Source organism: Artibeus jamaicensis, unplaced genomic scaffold (assembly GCF_021234435.1).
Source record: "Artibeus jamaicensis isolate MK-2021 breed Jamaican fruit bat unplaced genomic scaffold, CSHL_Jam_final contig_3174, whole genome shotgun sequence".
NCBI lineage: Eukaryota > Metazoa > Chordata > Mammalia > Chiroptera > Phyllostomidae > Artibeus > Artibeus jamaicensis.
The window spans coordinates 4711261-4728811 of record NW_026521738.1 but is presented as its reverse complement, the minus strand read 5'-3'; the positions used below and the strand labels follow the sequence as shown (position 1 = coordinate 4728811).

The window sequence follows — 17551 nt, the reverse complement described above, 5'->3', positions numbered from 1 at the left end:
TGCTGTAGACACTCTCCTTAGTAAAATCCATGTATGTCTTGTGTCTGTGATTTCTAACCTGAAATAATGTTTGCATTGCATATGCTTTAGTTATTTCTTCGTAAGTACTACTTTCAATAGTCCGGATTTTTTTAAAAAGATTTTATTCATTTATCTTTAGAGGGGAAGGGAAGGAGAGAGGGAGAGAAATATCAATGTATGGTTGCCTCTCGTGTGTCCCCTGCTGGGAACTGGCTTGCAACCCAGGCATGTGCCCTGACTGGGAATTGAACTGTGATCCTCTGGTTTGCAGGCCTGTGCTCAATCTACTGAGCTACAGCAGCCAGGGCAAATAGTCAAGAATTTTAATAAGTAATGAGTGTGGGGCCAAAATTGTATTTTTCTGCCTTTTTTTCTGAATGTATTACTTAGTTCTTAGGTAGTATGAGCTCTATATGCTTTAAAAGTACACCTGCTGTGAGTAGAATTAATATCTTTTTATGAAAGTCGAAGAACCTGAATAAGCCACCTTATTCCATGAAAAGAAGTGGAGCGAGGGAGAGTACCCAAGGACTGGGCCAAGATCCTTACCCAGCACTTGTATGGTATAAATGCCATCAAAGCCACAATGATTTCATTTGAAACAGAGTCTAAATTTGATGGTAAAGCAAAACCCAACTCACATTGGCCATTTAAAAAATTGCCAACAAGTAAAATAATGATAGATGCTTTGCCTTTAGCTATATAATTTAGAATGCACTGGCTGGAAAATGTATGTGTTATTAACAAGGTCATTTATTTGGAATGTCTGGAAACTTCCTTGTTCTAGATTTATAATGAAAACACTGAGATACATAACTCTCAAGAGCACAATAATTAGTAAAAGAAGTTTAAGCATGTAATACATGTTTGCGTAACTATACTTTAGAACTTACATTACCCAGTGAAAGAAACATCTGTGAGCAAGAATGATCACAGTGCAACCAACTAGATTACCTTAATGTGATGTGAGGTGACACAGAGGGACTGTGCCTCTGTTGAAACACCCACCTACTGCTCGTCCTGAAGATACCACATTGACATGCGTGTTGGGCTGTAGTAGATTTAACTTCACTCAGTATTGCTATTTTATAATCATACTGATCATTAGATAAGAGCAAAACCATGACATTAACAACAACCTTTTTTAAAAAAGAACAATTCAATCATTTTTTGAGTTCAGGTGCTCCAGTGTTTTGAATACTAGATAAATGTTTTATTGTTAGATAAATGAAGGCCATTTGCCAAAAATTATGATTTGGTTAAAGTACAGGCTCTTTTGCTGTATTTATTTTTGATGAAAAAGCTGTGGGGTATCATAGGTTTTCAGTTTTGATCCCATTTTTGTATATTTGGAACATGAAAAGCTCTGTGACAAAAGCGTATTTTTTGGAGTACTAACATCTTGTTGTGGGTCTAAGCCAAGTGTCTTTGCTCCTTTGTTCTCAAGATCTCTGTTTTCTTTCCTCATATTTGTGCTTTCTTTTTGTATCTCCCTTTTACTTCCTATAATTTAGAACTTTCTATAATTTTAAAATATACACTATCTAGTGAAACATCCAAGCAAGGGAGAGCTACACAGTGCAACTAAATTACACTTTCCGGGGAAGCTCTGGTGCCAGCAAACAATAAGATTGTAATGTGATATTAGCAAGCAATATTAATAAGAATAGTAGATAGAGCTTGACTGACTATACGTTATGAAACATTCTTAATATGGAGTCTTATTTTGGGAAATATGTGTTTGTGAAAGACATTAAAATAAAAGGAAAGAAATAAGGGAGCTAGACAAGCAGTTTGTTTTTGACGAGATAAAAGAGTTGCTTGGCCTTTGTAAGGAGAGGATGTGCAATGGAGATCTTTTAGCGTTTGTCTGCAAAGTGAGAGGAAAGGGAAAGGTGATATGAGAGGAGCTCTTGAAAATTAGCATTTTAAATGGTAAATGCGGACCCAACTGTATGCATTTATTATTTGCTTTTTAAAAATTAAACTTTTTATGTGAAATAATTGTAGATTCACATGCAGTTTTAAGAAATAACACATACAGAGACCCTCCCCCCCATACCCTTTACCCAGTTTCCTCCAGTGCTGACATCTTGCAGAATGCAGCACAGCAGATCAGGACCTAGATACTGGTACTGTGTCTTGACAGTCAAGCTACAGAACATTTCCATCACTGTGAGGATCCCTCTGCATGTTGCACTCTTATAGCAACAGCCACTTCCCTTCTGTTCCTACTCCTTTGTAGCCCCGACAGTACTCCTCTGTTCTTTATTATTCTAGTTTTGTCATTTAAAGAATGTTATTTAAGTGGAATCGTACAGCATGTAACATTTTGGAAGTGACTCTTCTCACTCAGCATAATTTCCTTCAGATTCATCCAAATTGTTGCCATGTATCAGTAGTTTTCTCCTTTTTCTTGCTAAATAATCCCTGGTATAGCTGTACCACAGTTTGTTTAATCATTCACCCATTGGGGAACATCTGGATCGTTTCAGTTTTTGGCTATTAGAGATAAAACTGCTGTAAACATTTGTGTGAAGGTGTTCGTGTGGATGTATGTTTTAAGTTCTCTTGGATATATATACCTAAGAGTGGAATTGCTGGGTCATATGGTAACTCTGTGTTTAGTTTTTTGAGGAATTGCCAAAATTGTTATCCAGAGTGGCTGCACCCTTTTACATTCCCACCAACAATGTATGAGGGTTCCATTTTCTTCAGATCCTTTTTAATATTTGGTGTTGTCATTTTTATTTGAGCCATTCTGATAACTTGTATGGTAATATTTCACTGTGGTTTTAATTTGCATTTCCCTAATTGCTGATCATGTTGAACATCTTTTCATGTGCTTATTTGCCACTTAGTTGAATTGCCTTCATGTCCTTTGCCCATTTTCTAATTGATTTTTTCTTTTGCTGTTGAGTTTTGAGAATCATTTACATGTTCTAATACTTGTCCTTTGCTGGATATATGTTTTGCAGGTATTTTCTTCCATTCTGTAGTTTGTCTTTTCACCCTCTTAAGAGGGTCTTTTGTATGTCATAGTTTTTAATTTTGATGAAGTCCAATTTACCAGTTTTTCCTGGTATGGAGTGTGCTTTTTGTATCAATTCTAACACTTTTTTAGATCTTGAAGATTTTCTCCTGCTTTTTCTTTTCTTTTCTTTTCTTTTTTGCTCTTTGAGGGTGTATTTCTACATTCTCGTTTCAGTTGATCTGTGTGTCTATTCCTCTGCAAATATCAGTCTTGATTATTGTCTTTTAATAGAATAAGTCTTAATATTCTGTGGGCTGATTCTTACAGTTTAATATCAAAATAGTTTTAGCTAGTTTAGTTCCTTTGCCTTTTGACATATATGTCCTTTTATAATATTGTCTATATCTCTAAAATTATCCTGCTGAGATTTTGATATGAATTCCATTAAAACCTGTATATCAGTTTGTAGGGAATTGATACCTTTATTTCATGAGTTCTTCCATTTCACAAATATGGTATGTCTCTTTGTTTAGCTCTTTTTGGATTTCTTCTCATCAGCATTATGCAGCTTTTAGCATTCCCAGTACATGCTTTGCTAGATTTACACTTAAAAGTACTTTTTGAAAAGTGATATAAGTGGTATTTTATTTTTGATTTTGCTGTCATTGTGTTCATTGCTAGTATATAGAAATGCAATTACTGTTTGTATGTTTATCTTGGATCATTGTGACTGCCGAACTCACTTATTCATCTGTGTGTTTTGTTTTGTAGATTCCTTGTAGTTTCTATGTGGAGAATAGTGTTCTCTGTAAGTGGGGACAGTTTTAGCTCTACTTTCCCAATCTGTATTCTTTTTCCTTCATTTTCTTTTTCTGGCTAGAATTTCCAGGACTATATTGAATTAGATTGGTAAGTGGACATCTTTGCCTTGTTCCTGGTCTTAGAGAGAAAGCCTAGTGTTAGTTATTGGTTTTTTGCAGATGTTCTTTATGAAGTTGAGAAAGTTCTCTTCTATTCCTGTTTTCTGAGAACTTTTTTAATCACGAAAGAGTGTTGAATATAGTCCAGTGCTTTTGCTGTGTTGATTGATGTGGTCATGGAATTTATCTTCTTTAGCTTGGTGGATTGCACTGCTTGATTTGAGTGTTGAATGAGCCTGATTCCCTGGAATAATTGTAGCTTCGTCACTGTATATATTTTTCTTTAAAAAAAAAAGATTTTATTTATTTATTTTTAAAAGGGGAGGGAAAAAGAGAGGGAGAGAAACATCAACATGTGGTTGCCTCTTGCACACCCCTGACTGGGGGACCTGGCCCACAGCCCAGGCATGTGCCCCTACCAGGAATTGGACTGGCGACCCTTTGGTTTGCAGGTTGGCACCTAGTCCACTGAGCCACACTAGCCAGGGCTATATTTCTTATTATATACTTCTGAATTCTATTTTTTGCCAATAGTTTCTTGGGGATTTTGTTTTTAGTACATTATCATTATGTTTTTATTGTATTTTTTCCATTATGGGATTTTTGTGTTTACATTTGTCAGAGGTATTGGTCTGTATTTTTTTTTCTTAACTGTCTGGTTTTGATGATAGGGTAGTATTCACTTCATAAAATTATTTGGAAAGTGTTCCTTCCCTTCTTTTTTTATTATCTGGGAAAGATTTTAGAATTGATGTTAATTCTGCTTTAAACATTTTGCAGAATTCTCCAATGAAACCATTGAGTCCTGCAGATTTTGGGGGGAGATTTTTAATTACAAATTCAATTTTCTTCATAGTTCTAGAGCAATATAAATTGACATTTTTGTATTGAGTAAATCGTAGTAGTTTTTTTTTTAGGAATTTGTTTGTTGTTAGGAATTTGTTTTTTTCTAGGAATAGAAAATTTCTAGGAAATAGAATTTTCTATTTCATCTAAGTTGTCAAATTTATGTCAAAAGAGATGATAGTTCTGTTATCATCCTTTTAATGGCTACAGGGTACGTAGTGATATTCCTTGTCTTATTTCGTATATTGATAATTTGTATATTTTTTTGTTAAATATTTGTGTATTTTATTGATCATTTTAAAGAACCAGAATTTTTCATTAAATTTTCTGTATTGTTTTTCTGTTTTTAATTTTTTTGATTTCTGCCCTTAATTTCATTATTTCCTTCCTCCTCCTTGTTTCTATTTTTGTCTTTTGCTCTTCAGGTTCTTGAGGTGAAGGAGCTTAGATGGTTGATTTGAGGATTTTCCTCTTTCCTTTTTTTTAAAGGGTGAAAGTACAGATTACACTTCATTTTAAAAACTGAAATGAACTTTAATACATAAAATGAAGACAGCATTTTCCAAATTTATCACTCAGAGGGTTAGCACTAAGAAAATCAGTGTGTTACACTGATGAAATGTTACTGTTTGCACACCAAAATTAAAAAAATAAGAAATTAAAAAATAAAATGGTTTCCAAGGTTATGCAGGTCTGGGGATCAAAGATGTGTGAAGGGTCACACATTACTGCAAAGAAATCCAAAGGGACTGCTACATCATGATCTCTCCTTAGTGTTCCATTGGTGCCTCTCCTGGGATGAACGTGAAGAGTTTTTGGCGTACACTCAGGCAGCTTTTTCTGTGAAAAGATTTTTACATGATTGCTATTGCTGTTTCCATGTTCGCCTTGTCGTCTAGAGGTGGCATGGTTTTGAGAACACATTAGGCGTTAGTTCTGGAGAATACACTTTGGGAAATGCTCTTCTGGCTTCTTTTTAATAACCACTTCTGTTCCGTGTGCCACATCCTCTTCCTCATGTCACCGCTGCTGCCCTCAAGTGCACGCATCATGTCACCGCTGCTGCCCTCCCTGCATTTTTTAAAAATTGGGTTAATCGGTTAATAAGATTATATAGGTTTCAGGTATACAATTCTGTGATATGTCATCTGTATATTTTGTATTGTGTGTTCACCTCCCCAAGTGAAGTCTCCTTCCATCACCATTTATCCCCTCTTTTTCCTAATGTATGCATTTAGTGCTATAAATTTCTCTTGTAGCACTGCTTTACCTGTGTCCCATAAGCTTAGATATGTTGTATTTTAATTTTAGTTTAGTGTAGTCTTTTATTTACCTTTAGACTTCCTGTTCGACCCATCAATTATTTAGAAGTATGTTGTTTAGTTTCCAAGGATTTGAACATTTCCATGATCCTGTTACTGATTTCTAGTTTCATATCCCTAATGCGGTGGTTGGAGACCATACCGTATATGATTTCAGTTCTTTTGAGTTTGTTGAAGTTTGTTTTATGGCTCACAGCATGTTCTTTCTCAGTATGTATTCTGTGGGCACTTGAAAAGAACGTGTATCCTGCTGCCGTGGGAAAGCCTTTTACAAATGCTGACTAGATCCCGCTGGTTGGTGGCGGGGTGCTCTTCTGTGTGCTTGCTGCTTTTCTGTCCATCCACTCTGGTGGGAGAGGGCTGTTGAAGTCTCTAAGTGCAGTTGTGGACTTGTCTGTTTCTTTTTTGAGATCCGCGTGTTTTTGCTTCAGGTACTCAGCAGCTCTGTTGGCAGGTGCGTGCACAGTTAGGATCGCTGTGATCTTCGTAGTGGGTTGAACATTTGCTTTCCTGTCTCATAATTTTTTTTGCTCTGAGGTGTACTTTATCTGATGATAATATAGTTACTCCTGCTTTCCTTCAATGAATGTTTGAGTGATTTATCACTTTCTAGCCTTTTGTTTTTAGCTTGCCTACATCATTATATTTGAAGTGAATTTCTTATCAATAGGATATAGTTATGTTGTGGCTTTTCATCTGCTCTGTCAGTCTCTGGTATATCTATAACTCATTTAATGCAATTATTCATATGCTAAAGCTCAACTCTACTCTTTATTTGTTGTTTTATGTTTATTATCTCCTTTTCTGTTTCTCTGTTTTCTTTTTTGTGCCTTTTGAGTTGTTGAACATTAAAAAAATTCCCTTTAGATTTATCTCTAGTATTTTTGAGTATACCCTTTTGTATATCTTTTTGGTGCTTTCTCTGGTTGTTAACATTATTTAATACATAACATCATAGTTTACTGGTGTTAACATTTTACCAGTTTGAGTGAAGTGTAGAAACCTCACCTCCCTTTATGATGCTTTATCCTCCACTGGTTGTAACGGTCTGAGATAGTTTCTCTACAGATACTTAGAGCCATATTAAACTGTTTTAATTTTTGCTTAAGCAGCAAACCTAATTTAGAAAACTCAAGAGAAGTAAAATCTATTGTATTCACCCATATTTTTGCTTACTGTGTTCTTTTTTCCTTTCTTATGTTCCAAATTCCTGTTAAAAAAATCATTTCCTTTCTGCTGAAAGAAGTTCCTGTAGCCATTATTTTTAAACAGTAGGCAGCAAATTCTCTTTACATGAGACTGGCTTAGTTTTCCTACCTATGAGAAAGAATGAATGGTTATTTCTGCTCCCTGTAGGATTCTGGTTTGGCAGTTTTCCCCCAGCACTTGAGAAGTGTTATGCCACTTCTTTGTGGCCTCCATGGTTTCTGATGAGAAATTTGCTGTCACTCAAGTCATTTTTCCCTTGTCACTTTTCTCTGGCTACTTTCAAGACTTATTATCTTTGTCTTTAGTTTTCAGGAGCGTAATTACATTGCGTCCTGACATGGATTACTTAAGGTTTATCCTGTTTGGGGTTAGTAAACTTCTTCAGGAGTCTGTAGGTTTATGACCATTGCCAAATTGGGGAAGTTTTAATTCATTATTTTTCAACTACTTTCCTCCTGCACCCTCTTTCCATTCCCATTCTGGGACTCTGGTGACATGAATGATAGATGTGTTTTTTGTTACTGTTCAGCTCCAGAGGTGCTGTTTATTTCTTTCAGTTTATTTTCTCATACTCAGATGATATAATATCTGTTGTTATATCTTTCAGTTCACTGGTTTTTTTCCTGTTTCTTCCATCATGCTCTTGAGTCTATTACTGAGTTCTTAACAAAAAATTTCAGTTACTATGTTTTTCAGCTCTGTACTCTCCATTTGGTAATCCTTTGCTCTACTTTTTTCTGGGATTCTCAATCTTTTTGTTTCAAGTGTGTTGATAATTGTTTGTTGAACCATTTTTATTATGACCACTCATAACTCAATTCTTCATCAGATTAATATCTCTGTCATTTCCGTTTTGGCATCTAGTGACTGTCTTTTTTTCATTACTTTGACAACTTCCTGGTTCTTGGCATGATGGATGATTTAAAAAACTTTTGTTTATTGATTTTGAGAAAGAGAGAGAAATTCTGTTTTTCCACCCATTTATGCATTCATTGGTTGCTTCCTGTGTGTGCCCTGACTAGACATGAACCAGCAACCTTGGTGTGTCTGGGTGGTACTCTAACCAACTGAGCTACCTGGCCAGGCCAAGAATGACTCTTAATTGAAACTTGTATAGTTTCATATTATGTTATGAGATTCCGGCTCTCATTTAAACCTACCCTTTTAACTCGTTTTCTTTGACACTAGTGTGGCATGAGAAGGTGTTGGTTACTCCTTCCATTACTGCTAGGTGGAGGTAGATGTCCATGTCCCCCACTTGAAATCTGTTGACACCTGAGAGGGGCTCCTCATTACTGCTGTAGATGAGAGACCTGGCTCCGTATGTGGTCTCTGCTAATGCCGTGGGTTGCAACCCAGAGTGGGTTGCAACCATCTGGTGGGGGTGAAAGTCCCAGCTCCCCTCTTGGCCTTTTCTGACTCCCTGAGAGGGGTGTTAGGCTCTTTGTTATTATCTTGTGAGGGTGGAAATCATGGCTCCCTCTCTGCCTGTGCTTGTGTGAATATTTTTCTGTAGTGTTTGTTTGGAATACAACAGTGATTGTGTAAATGTTTTCTGTCTTGGTAGGCTGTGCCTTTTGTCATCTTTAGTTAGAGAGAGCAGGCTTTTGTTGGGGCTTTTTTGTTTGTTTGCACCTGTTTGTGTCTCCTCAGTTCCCAGTTCAGATACGAAGCAAAAAGAAAATCCAGGAAACGCATCCCAGGGTTGTTCCTTTGGCGCTGAGGTCCCAAGCCAGTCCACCTTCTTCTTTCCACCTTTCAGGTCACTTTATGTTGGTTTCACATACGGTGTCCAGAGTTCTTAGTTAGACTTTGTGGGAAGGATGGGAAAAACTATGTCTGCTTCACCTTCTCAGAACTGCAGTCTTATTGTATGTCTTGTAATTTTTAGATTATCTGTCTTTTTATAAGTATGACGCATGCTCATTAGTAAAAATAAAATCAGGCTGATAGAAAACTCTGAAGATGATACAACTACGTATCAGACAAAAAGTCTGTTTTTGAGAAATGACATTATTTATTTTTTAACTTTAAAAAATTAATTTATTTTTAGAGAGATGGGAAGGGAGGGAGGGAGAAAGACAGGGAGAGAAACACTGATGTGAGTGAGAAACATCAGTGTGAGGGGGAAATATCGGTCTGTTGCATCTTGTTCACTCCCTGCCTGGGGACTGAACCCGCAACCCGGCCACGTGCCCTGACCGGCAGTGAAACCAGTGGCCTTTCGCTTTGTGGGATGACACCCAACTAACCGAGCCACGTCGGTCAGGGTCTGTTATTTACTTTAAGTGATCATCATTCCAGATCACCGTCACTTTCCACAAATACACAAATAGGAGGGTGAGTAGAAAATAATTGTAATAGAAATTGGTTATTGGATATAATATAATGCTGTTTCTATTAAAAAGTGTTACATTTAGTTTTACTTGAGGGAAACTGAAATAACACATGGAATTACTGAATTTCAGTAAGTATGTGTTTTTATCACAAATGATTTTTATTTTTAAAAGATCTCTTAAACTTAAGAAGGTAAAAAGTCAGTTTCTATATTTGTAATTAAAAACACATTCAGTTTTAGGCAGTATTAATTGATTTCTTAATGTGGAAGAGGAGGAAAACGTGCTTTTTCTTTTTTCAACATAGCTTTATTGAGATATAATTCACATACTATACAATTCATCCATTTAAAGTGTACAGTTTAGTGGTTTTTAGTATATTCTCAGGCTACATTATTTCTCCAGGGGGAAATGCCCGATGTTTAGCTGGAGTCCCCACGATGGGCTACGTATGTAGGGGTTTGGCTGTTCTGTGTCCAGTCTTTCAGTTGATCTGTTCATGTTCAGTGCGTTCCTCGTTCTTGGCGTTCTGAATCCTGACCTCCGTGGCTGCGGCTGGTACTCAGAGTGACTCCCTTTCGGATTTCGTTTTCTTGGCACACACTCTTTTTTGTACTCTCTGCTTCATCCTACTGCTGTTTATTGCCGTTTGTCTTCCAGAAATTTGTTGCTGTTTCTTGGCTATAGGCTCTTCTTCTTTCAGAGCAGTGGGTTTATACCTTTTTCTGTAAGGGGGTGAGAGAGGGAGGTAAATGCTTGTGGTTGTCTCATCACATTGAAACGGAGCTCTGGTAGCAAGTGGTGCTGCTTAAATAGTAGCTGTTCACTAGATTTTTACAAATGAAGGAAGACTCTAAAGAAGATTTTCCATAGCCACTAACTGCCCTGTCCCTCCCCCATCTCCGTTTTCATTACTATTTTCATACAATGGGATGAACCTCTCTCCCCTTTATGTAACTCTCTCCTTTTCTAACTTTTCTCTCACATTATTATCTCCTTGTCTTTTCCTCCCTTTCTTCAGTTTTCTTTTTTTAAAAGATTTTATTCATTTATCTTTAGAGGGGAAGGGAAGGAGAGAGGGAGAGAAATATCAATGTATGGTTTCCTCTTGTGTGTCTCCCGCTGGAAACTGGCAGGCATGTACTCTGACTGAGAATTGAACCCTGATCCCTTAGTTCACAGGCCCACGCTCAATCCACTGAGCTACACAGCCAGGGCTCCTTTCTTAATTTTACACTGCTAGTCATCTGCCCCCAAGTCCGCCATGGTTCTCTCTCCACAACTGTCCTATGGAAGCCTTGCAAACTTATTCATGTGTCCTGGTGTTTTCAGTTCTTCCTTTTTTGTTCGTATTTTTAAGAAGTTTATTAGTTTATAGGATTTTCCTTTAAACTTTATTATTTTCTATTTTGTGTGAAATTATTTTATGTCATATCATGAGTGTGTAACATTTCTAGCTGATTCATTTAAAATTTCCTTTTGTTAATTGAGTAACCTTTTTGTACCAGGTACTTTATTTTTAAACAATAATGGATTTTTAAATACTTTAAATTTTTATAAGGTTATTGTAAAAAAGGAAATAATTTAGAAGTATATAAGTAATGTTTCTCATCTTCTCTACTGTAAACTCACCCCTTCCAAGCATTATTAGTAGTTTGATGTGTAGTTCTCTAGACTGGTTTCTTAGCTTGTATAAGCAGGTGTATGTATACATTCTTATGTACATACATACATTTTCTTTTTAAGTCGGTCTTACCATATGCATTTGATACACAGCTGTTTTTTCTACTTAACAATATGTATGTGTCAGATATCTTTGGAAGTAGAAACTTCTAGCTCTTCATCATTCTTTTTAATCACTAAAGAATATTCTGTCGCATAGAATTATATACTTCTCTGTTGATGGAGAAACAATTACATACTCCTGTTGATGGACAGTTGTGTAGTCTTATAAATATCTGTTTATATATTAATACTGATATTTATGTAAGATAGATTCTTAAATGTGGGATTGCTGAACTTTGTAAATTAAAATAATATTTTTAAAGATTTTATTTACTTTTAGAGAGAGGGGAAGGGAGGGAGAGAAAGAGGGAGGGAAAAACTTACAAATTAAGTTTACTGTGGAAAATCTAAAACCTACAAAACTCGAGAAAATAGTATAGCAAATCTCTGTGTACCTTTCTTATAGTTTTAACAGTTGAATACACAACAAATCTTGTTGCATCTGATTCTCTTACTACCTACTCCATCCCCCAGTGTCTACCTTGGCTAATTTTCAAGTATATCCTAGATATCATATCATTTCATCTTTAAACACTTTAGTATCAATGTATTACTTTTGGGACATTTTGCATTGATTTACTAATAATTTGCTTTAATATATAGGCTCCCCGGAACTTATTTGTGAGTAAACAAGGACTTCCCAAAGTTTGTCTGAAATTATTTTCTTTGACAATAGTTAGGCATCACGGCTAGTTTTCTAAGGTCATACCTAAAGCCATATATTCAGCATATAGGATATAGCTTTTCTCTTCATTCTCTATGGGGTAGTGGAAGGAAGGGAAAGAGAGGGAGAAGAAGACGTGCATTCAGCTCAACCAAAGGAGTAATCAAATTCTTAGGGTATAAGACTAAACAACAACAACGACAATTCTTGTTTGTCTCACTGGAAATTATTATCTGATTTTTCAGAAGACTTCGCCTATAGTTGCCAACTCCTGTGACACATTTAAAGAACAGGCTCTAAATAACAGAAAAGGATTTTTTTTTTCATTTGGGCTCATAAAAGTTTTACCTAGAATCTTAAGCTGAGTAAAGGTAAAAAAAGCCTCATGCAATCAATATTCTTTATTTTCATCTTATGTGATTAATATTAGGACAGCTGTCCCTCAAGTTTGCCTGCTCCTTGCATCACGTTGACTGGAGAAGTTCAAGACGGCATTCATTGAGGATGCTGGCATGTAATTGTAAGGGAGTATATACATTTTTTTATTGAGGATGAGCAAAGTGGTGTCCTTTAAAATAATGACTCACTCAGCCTCTTCTCCAGTCGGAAAGATCATTCACGTGTAGTAGGGAAATTGGCAAAGTGGTTCTTGAATAATTCTGAAGGAAGAAAATCATTCTAAGGGATTTATTTAGCTTGAATTTTAAAATCATTGTACATTATAGGGGCCTATGACCAGTACTAAAAAGTGGGCTTTTTTCAATATACAGTGTTCTGGCAGTTTATGAAGCTGGGAAAACATCCCCCTGACGCTGTACCAGATTTAAACTCACATTGGTCTCAATGACCAAATTTGGACAGCATGACCCAGAATTTGCCCTCGTTAACCAGACTTATTAAAGTCAGAAGATTGTAATAAATTCTAAAAAAAATTCGGTGTCCTTTTTGCAGCTTTATTTCCCATGTTACTACAGAAACTTGGTCAGGACTTTTATTTTTTGCCACGGGGCAATCTGACAGACTAGGAGGACAAGTCCTGTGTCACTTAGGATCAGTTTTAAATTACAACAGTTTGTTGACAGGAGAAACAGAGAAATTTCTTAACATACTTTAGGTAGAGATGTAAAGGTTTTGTTTCATTACAGGAAGTCACTAGAAAGACTTTGAACTTGCCTTGATTCTCTTCGTTTTACTGTTTGCTAGTCCTCTAAGGCCAGTCATGTGTGGGGATAGCCTCTACAATAGCTCTCTCTCTCTTTAAAAAAAAAAAAAAAAAGATTTATTTATTTACTTATTTTTAGAGAAGGGGAAGGGAGGGAGAAAGAAAGGGAGACAGAAACATTGGTTTGTTGCTTCTTGTATGCTCCCCAACCGGGAACCAACCCGCAGCCCAGGCATGTGCCCTGCCTGGGAATCGAGCTTGGCGACCTTTCACTTGGTGTAACGATGCCCAACCAACTGAGCCACTCCAGTCAGGGCTGTAATAGCAGCTCTCTGACCAGTCAAATGAGGGAGAAATGATCATCTACCTGGTCCACAAGTGAAGAGGGGCTGCAGAATTCAGGTTGCTGTATTTCTAGCACTGACATTTTGCACTGTTAGGTTCTGTTCATGAAATAAAAAAGTTAAATACTATTTCATTGAAGTCAGTATGTTGTCACTAAGTTTGCTGGTAATCAGACCACTCATTTCTCCATGGCTGTAGGATGGGCTGCATCAGACCATTGCCTATTGTGGTGTTCTTGCTCTCAGAGATATAGCAGACAAAACAGGGAATGAGACCTATTAAAAGCAAGTGAATAAAAGTAAACTGATTTGGAAGTAAATGAAGAGAGTGAGTCTGTAGCAAAATTCTCTAACTAGTTTTGCTTTCCTGTGTAAATCTGTAGTTAAACCAGCAGCATCCTGTCTGATGGGAAGCCAGAGATGACTCGATATGCTTTATCTGCTGGAAGTTAGGGCCCCAGAGCTGTATAGCCTAATCATTAGTGGCTTGGAAAGATGAGGTTATAGGTGATGTGCACAGCTGGGAAGCTCCTGACAGCCTAACCTCTGTGAACTTTATAGTCCGACGTCCTAAAGATTTCGAATTCACTTGGAAAATGGAGGGATAGGTACAGTCTTTATTAAGTTAATTAAGTGTGGTTGCTTTGTACAGTGGTGCAGGTTATATACTGGATAGCTGGGCCATTTATAGTGTAGATTACTGTAGATTTATATATTCATCGGGACAGATTTCTAGCAGATGGGAGGCTAGTATCCTGAAGAGAGGAAAGATACCATATGGGTAAATGTGAGACCCTATTTTTAAGTATTAACAATTTCTTACAAAACTGTAGTGAGAGCTCTTTTTTAAGTTGTGTTTGTAGATGCATTAATTCTAAGGTGCTGTTCATATATTTACTCTCTCTTTCCGGTGTTTATTGTTTCTCCCATATTTTCCTTATTTTCATGCAGACAGTGTTATTTTTTTCTTTTCCTGAAGAAAAGAGCTCTTAAGTGAATTTTCTATGAGGGTGTTTTGGGCTTTTGTGTTTGACGTGCTTAGTTTGTTCACAGTCTAGCAACTCTGGGGCCATAGTGTGGATGTTCTTGCCATGTTGAGATGACTTAATGCTTGGACTCTGTTAATAGAGTCATTGTATGTTGAATAAACCTCACATCTTTGCCAGAGATTTGGGTATTACTCAGTTGTGATTCTATCAGTACAGAGCCAGCTGGGATTCCAAATTCATTTGTCATTGCTCAGAGTTTCCAGAAGGTTGCCCTGTAGAGCAACAGGCTTTTGACAGTATTCACTATCTAGAGCTGTTGTTTCTAAAGTTGGTTTTGGAAGTTTCATTATTTGTTCTTTCTGCATCAAGATTATTCTGCCCTGACTGGTGTGGCTCAGTGGATTAGGTGTCCTCTGCAGACCAAAAGGTTGAGGGTTGGAATCCCAGTCAGGGCACATGCCTGGGTTGCAGCCAGGTCCCCAGTAGGGGGCCTGTGAGAGGTAACTGATTGATGTTTCTCTCCTCTTTCTCCTTCCCTTTTCCTCTCTCTAAAAAATAAAATCTTAAAGGAAAAATTAGTCAGTTCGGGTGGTGCAACTGCTTTATTTCTGATATTTTGACTATTTTTGAGGCTTTTATTCCCAGAGTTTATCAGTAAGCAGGCTCTTCTGGCAGGGACATAATCTACATTTGTTTCAATTTATGTGGCACTAACAATACCAGGTCACCAGGTTTTGAGTTCATCTGAAACAGTCGTTCTTGGACTTGAGCATGGATCAGAATTATCTGGATGGCTTGTAAATACATACTGTGGGTTCTAGTTTCTAGTTCAGTAGGTTTGGAGTGGGACCTGAGAATTTGCATTTCTAGGTAGTTTTAGGTGATGCTGTTGTTTAGGTTTGGGTCACACTGAGAATCATTGCTCTAAGATAAAAACTATCTTATTCTTCCCTAAATTTATAGTACTTGAATCTGGCATGAAAGGAAGTAGGTTTAGGTCTTTGAGACAATGATCCGAATCTTAGAAATTTTTTTTTCCAAGATGGAAAAGGTATTTTTTTTCTCATTTTGAAAATATGTATATGTAGTAAAAAAGTCAAACCGTAAAGAAAAGTTTAAAGATAAAAATAACTTAAAATCCCATTATCAATACACTAAACTAATTTTGGTAACTTTATTGAGATGTCTTGCTGTGCATTTATATGAATTTACAATCCCATTTGAAATGTTTCCATTTATACCTGATATTTTGTAACCTACTTCTAAAGTTCAACAATGTAGAATAGACACAGGTGTGTATAAAATTAGTCTTTCATTATATAGATTGCATAATTTATTTAACCAATGCCAGCAATGAACATTTAGATTGTTGCCAATTTTATAGCAGTTACAGGTTCTTATACTGTATCTTTGTACATATGTTTAATCATCTTACTATGAATTCCAAGAAATGGTATTGCAGGTCAAAGAAGATGTACCTTTAGAATTTTGGTTCATATTGCCAAACTGCCCTCCAGCAAGGAGGGTGGTATGAAGTCACATTTCCACCAAGTGCCTGAGCTTTGCCTGAAAACTGAAATGGTTTAAAATGGAAAAATATATAATAAAGATAAAAGGATAGTAGCTCTCTTTACTTCAGTCTTATGGTGGAAAATGTTTTCTCTAGAATGGAACAATGACTCTCCTTGGAGTGAATACAAATTTAATAGTGCGGGATCGATAGAGAGCCCTTAGCTCTGCCCGCAGATCTCATCAGAGCTCTGACGAGGTTATTTAAACTGGGTGAGCCTCAGAGCGCTGTCTCAGACATAGGCTTATATTCATGACACAGAAAGGAACTTCTCAGAGGACAAATACGTTATCTGTCCTTCATTCAAGTTTTGTTAAATGTTTCTGAAAATGGTCTTGATTTCAGGGCACAGACAGTCAACCAAGTGCCTTAGGAACCATCTGGTAGCCAGCGCAGTGACCAACGTCCGCTGAAACTTCAGGGTGTAAAAGGAAACCTTTAAAACAGAAGTCAAATAGTCTTTTCAGTGATGTTATTTTTTGGTCTGTTTTCTGTTTTTTTGCCCATGTATTCCTGTCAGTAAACAATGAGCACACTCACACTCTTTAGGTGTATTTATTTATATATAATATGTAAGAACTAAAAATACATATGCATATAGTAAAACATATGCAGAAAAATAGAAATTTAAAAGAATGAGATTAAGATATCAGTAGTAGAGATGCTAGTGTTTTCTTTTTGTGCCTCAACAGAGACTGTTGTTCTATGCAGGGTTTGTGTCTGAGGCATTATTTTCTGTAGAGAACAGGGGGCGCCCGATTCGAGGCACATACCTGAACCGAACTTACATACCTATCACAGCCCTACCAAGCCCAAATACCTATTTTGATATTTGTTTCTGAACGGTAGAATGCACTTTATGTTCTTTAGCAACTCTGAGTTGCTTGTGATCACCACAGGAAAGAGGGTGTCATTTGTTTCTTTTTGTAGACGAAGAGATTTTACTATTTAATATATTTCATAGAGTGTAAGTTTAGATTCTTTCAGAACCACAGTTTTACAAAAGGTATTACAGAGAAATCACCTTGTATCATTCTCTTTCTTACCTAAAGTTTAGTGTAGTGTCACAGTTAAGAACCTTGTTTCCAGCACTCGACTGCTCATTCCAGCAAATGAGTCATGGTGGGCTCTCATTTATTCTCATCATTATCAAGTGACAGGCACTGAACTCATTCAGATGCTTATGCCTAGGTCGTAATCTATCAGCACCTTCTCTAGGAATTGAACAAAGGAAATAGAAATTTATGAAGTTGTAGGAACTAATTAAAGTGTTTTTAATTATTAGAAGACTTTACATGAATTTTTTTTCTTCTATTGCCCCACATTTCACCAAAATGTCTGGGTGACATTCACTAGATTTCAAGATTACATATCGGGGTTTTTGACATTCACTTGGGGAGCTCTGGAGG

General features: G+C 36.7%; 1 protein-coding gene and 1 pseudogene across 1 annotated transcript in view; one reads left to right on the top strand and one right to left on the bottom strand.

The window, feature by feature from the left end:
* EXOC6B (exocyst complex component 6B) overlaps positions 1-17551 on the top strand; it is a 563620-nt gene that overhangs the window by 14959 nt on the left and 531110 nt on the right. The window lies entirely within an intron of this gene.
* On the bottom strand, positions 5519-5768 carry LOC119035050 (calmodulin-binding transcription activator 1-like; annotated as a pseudogene).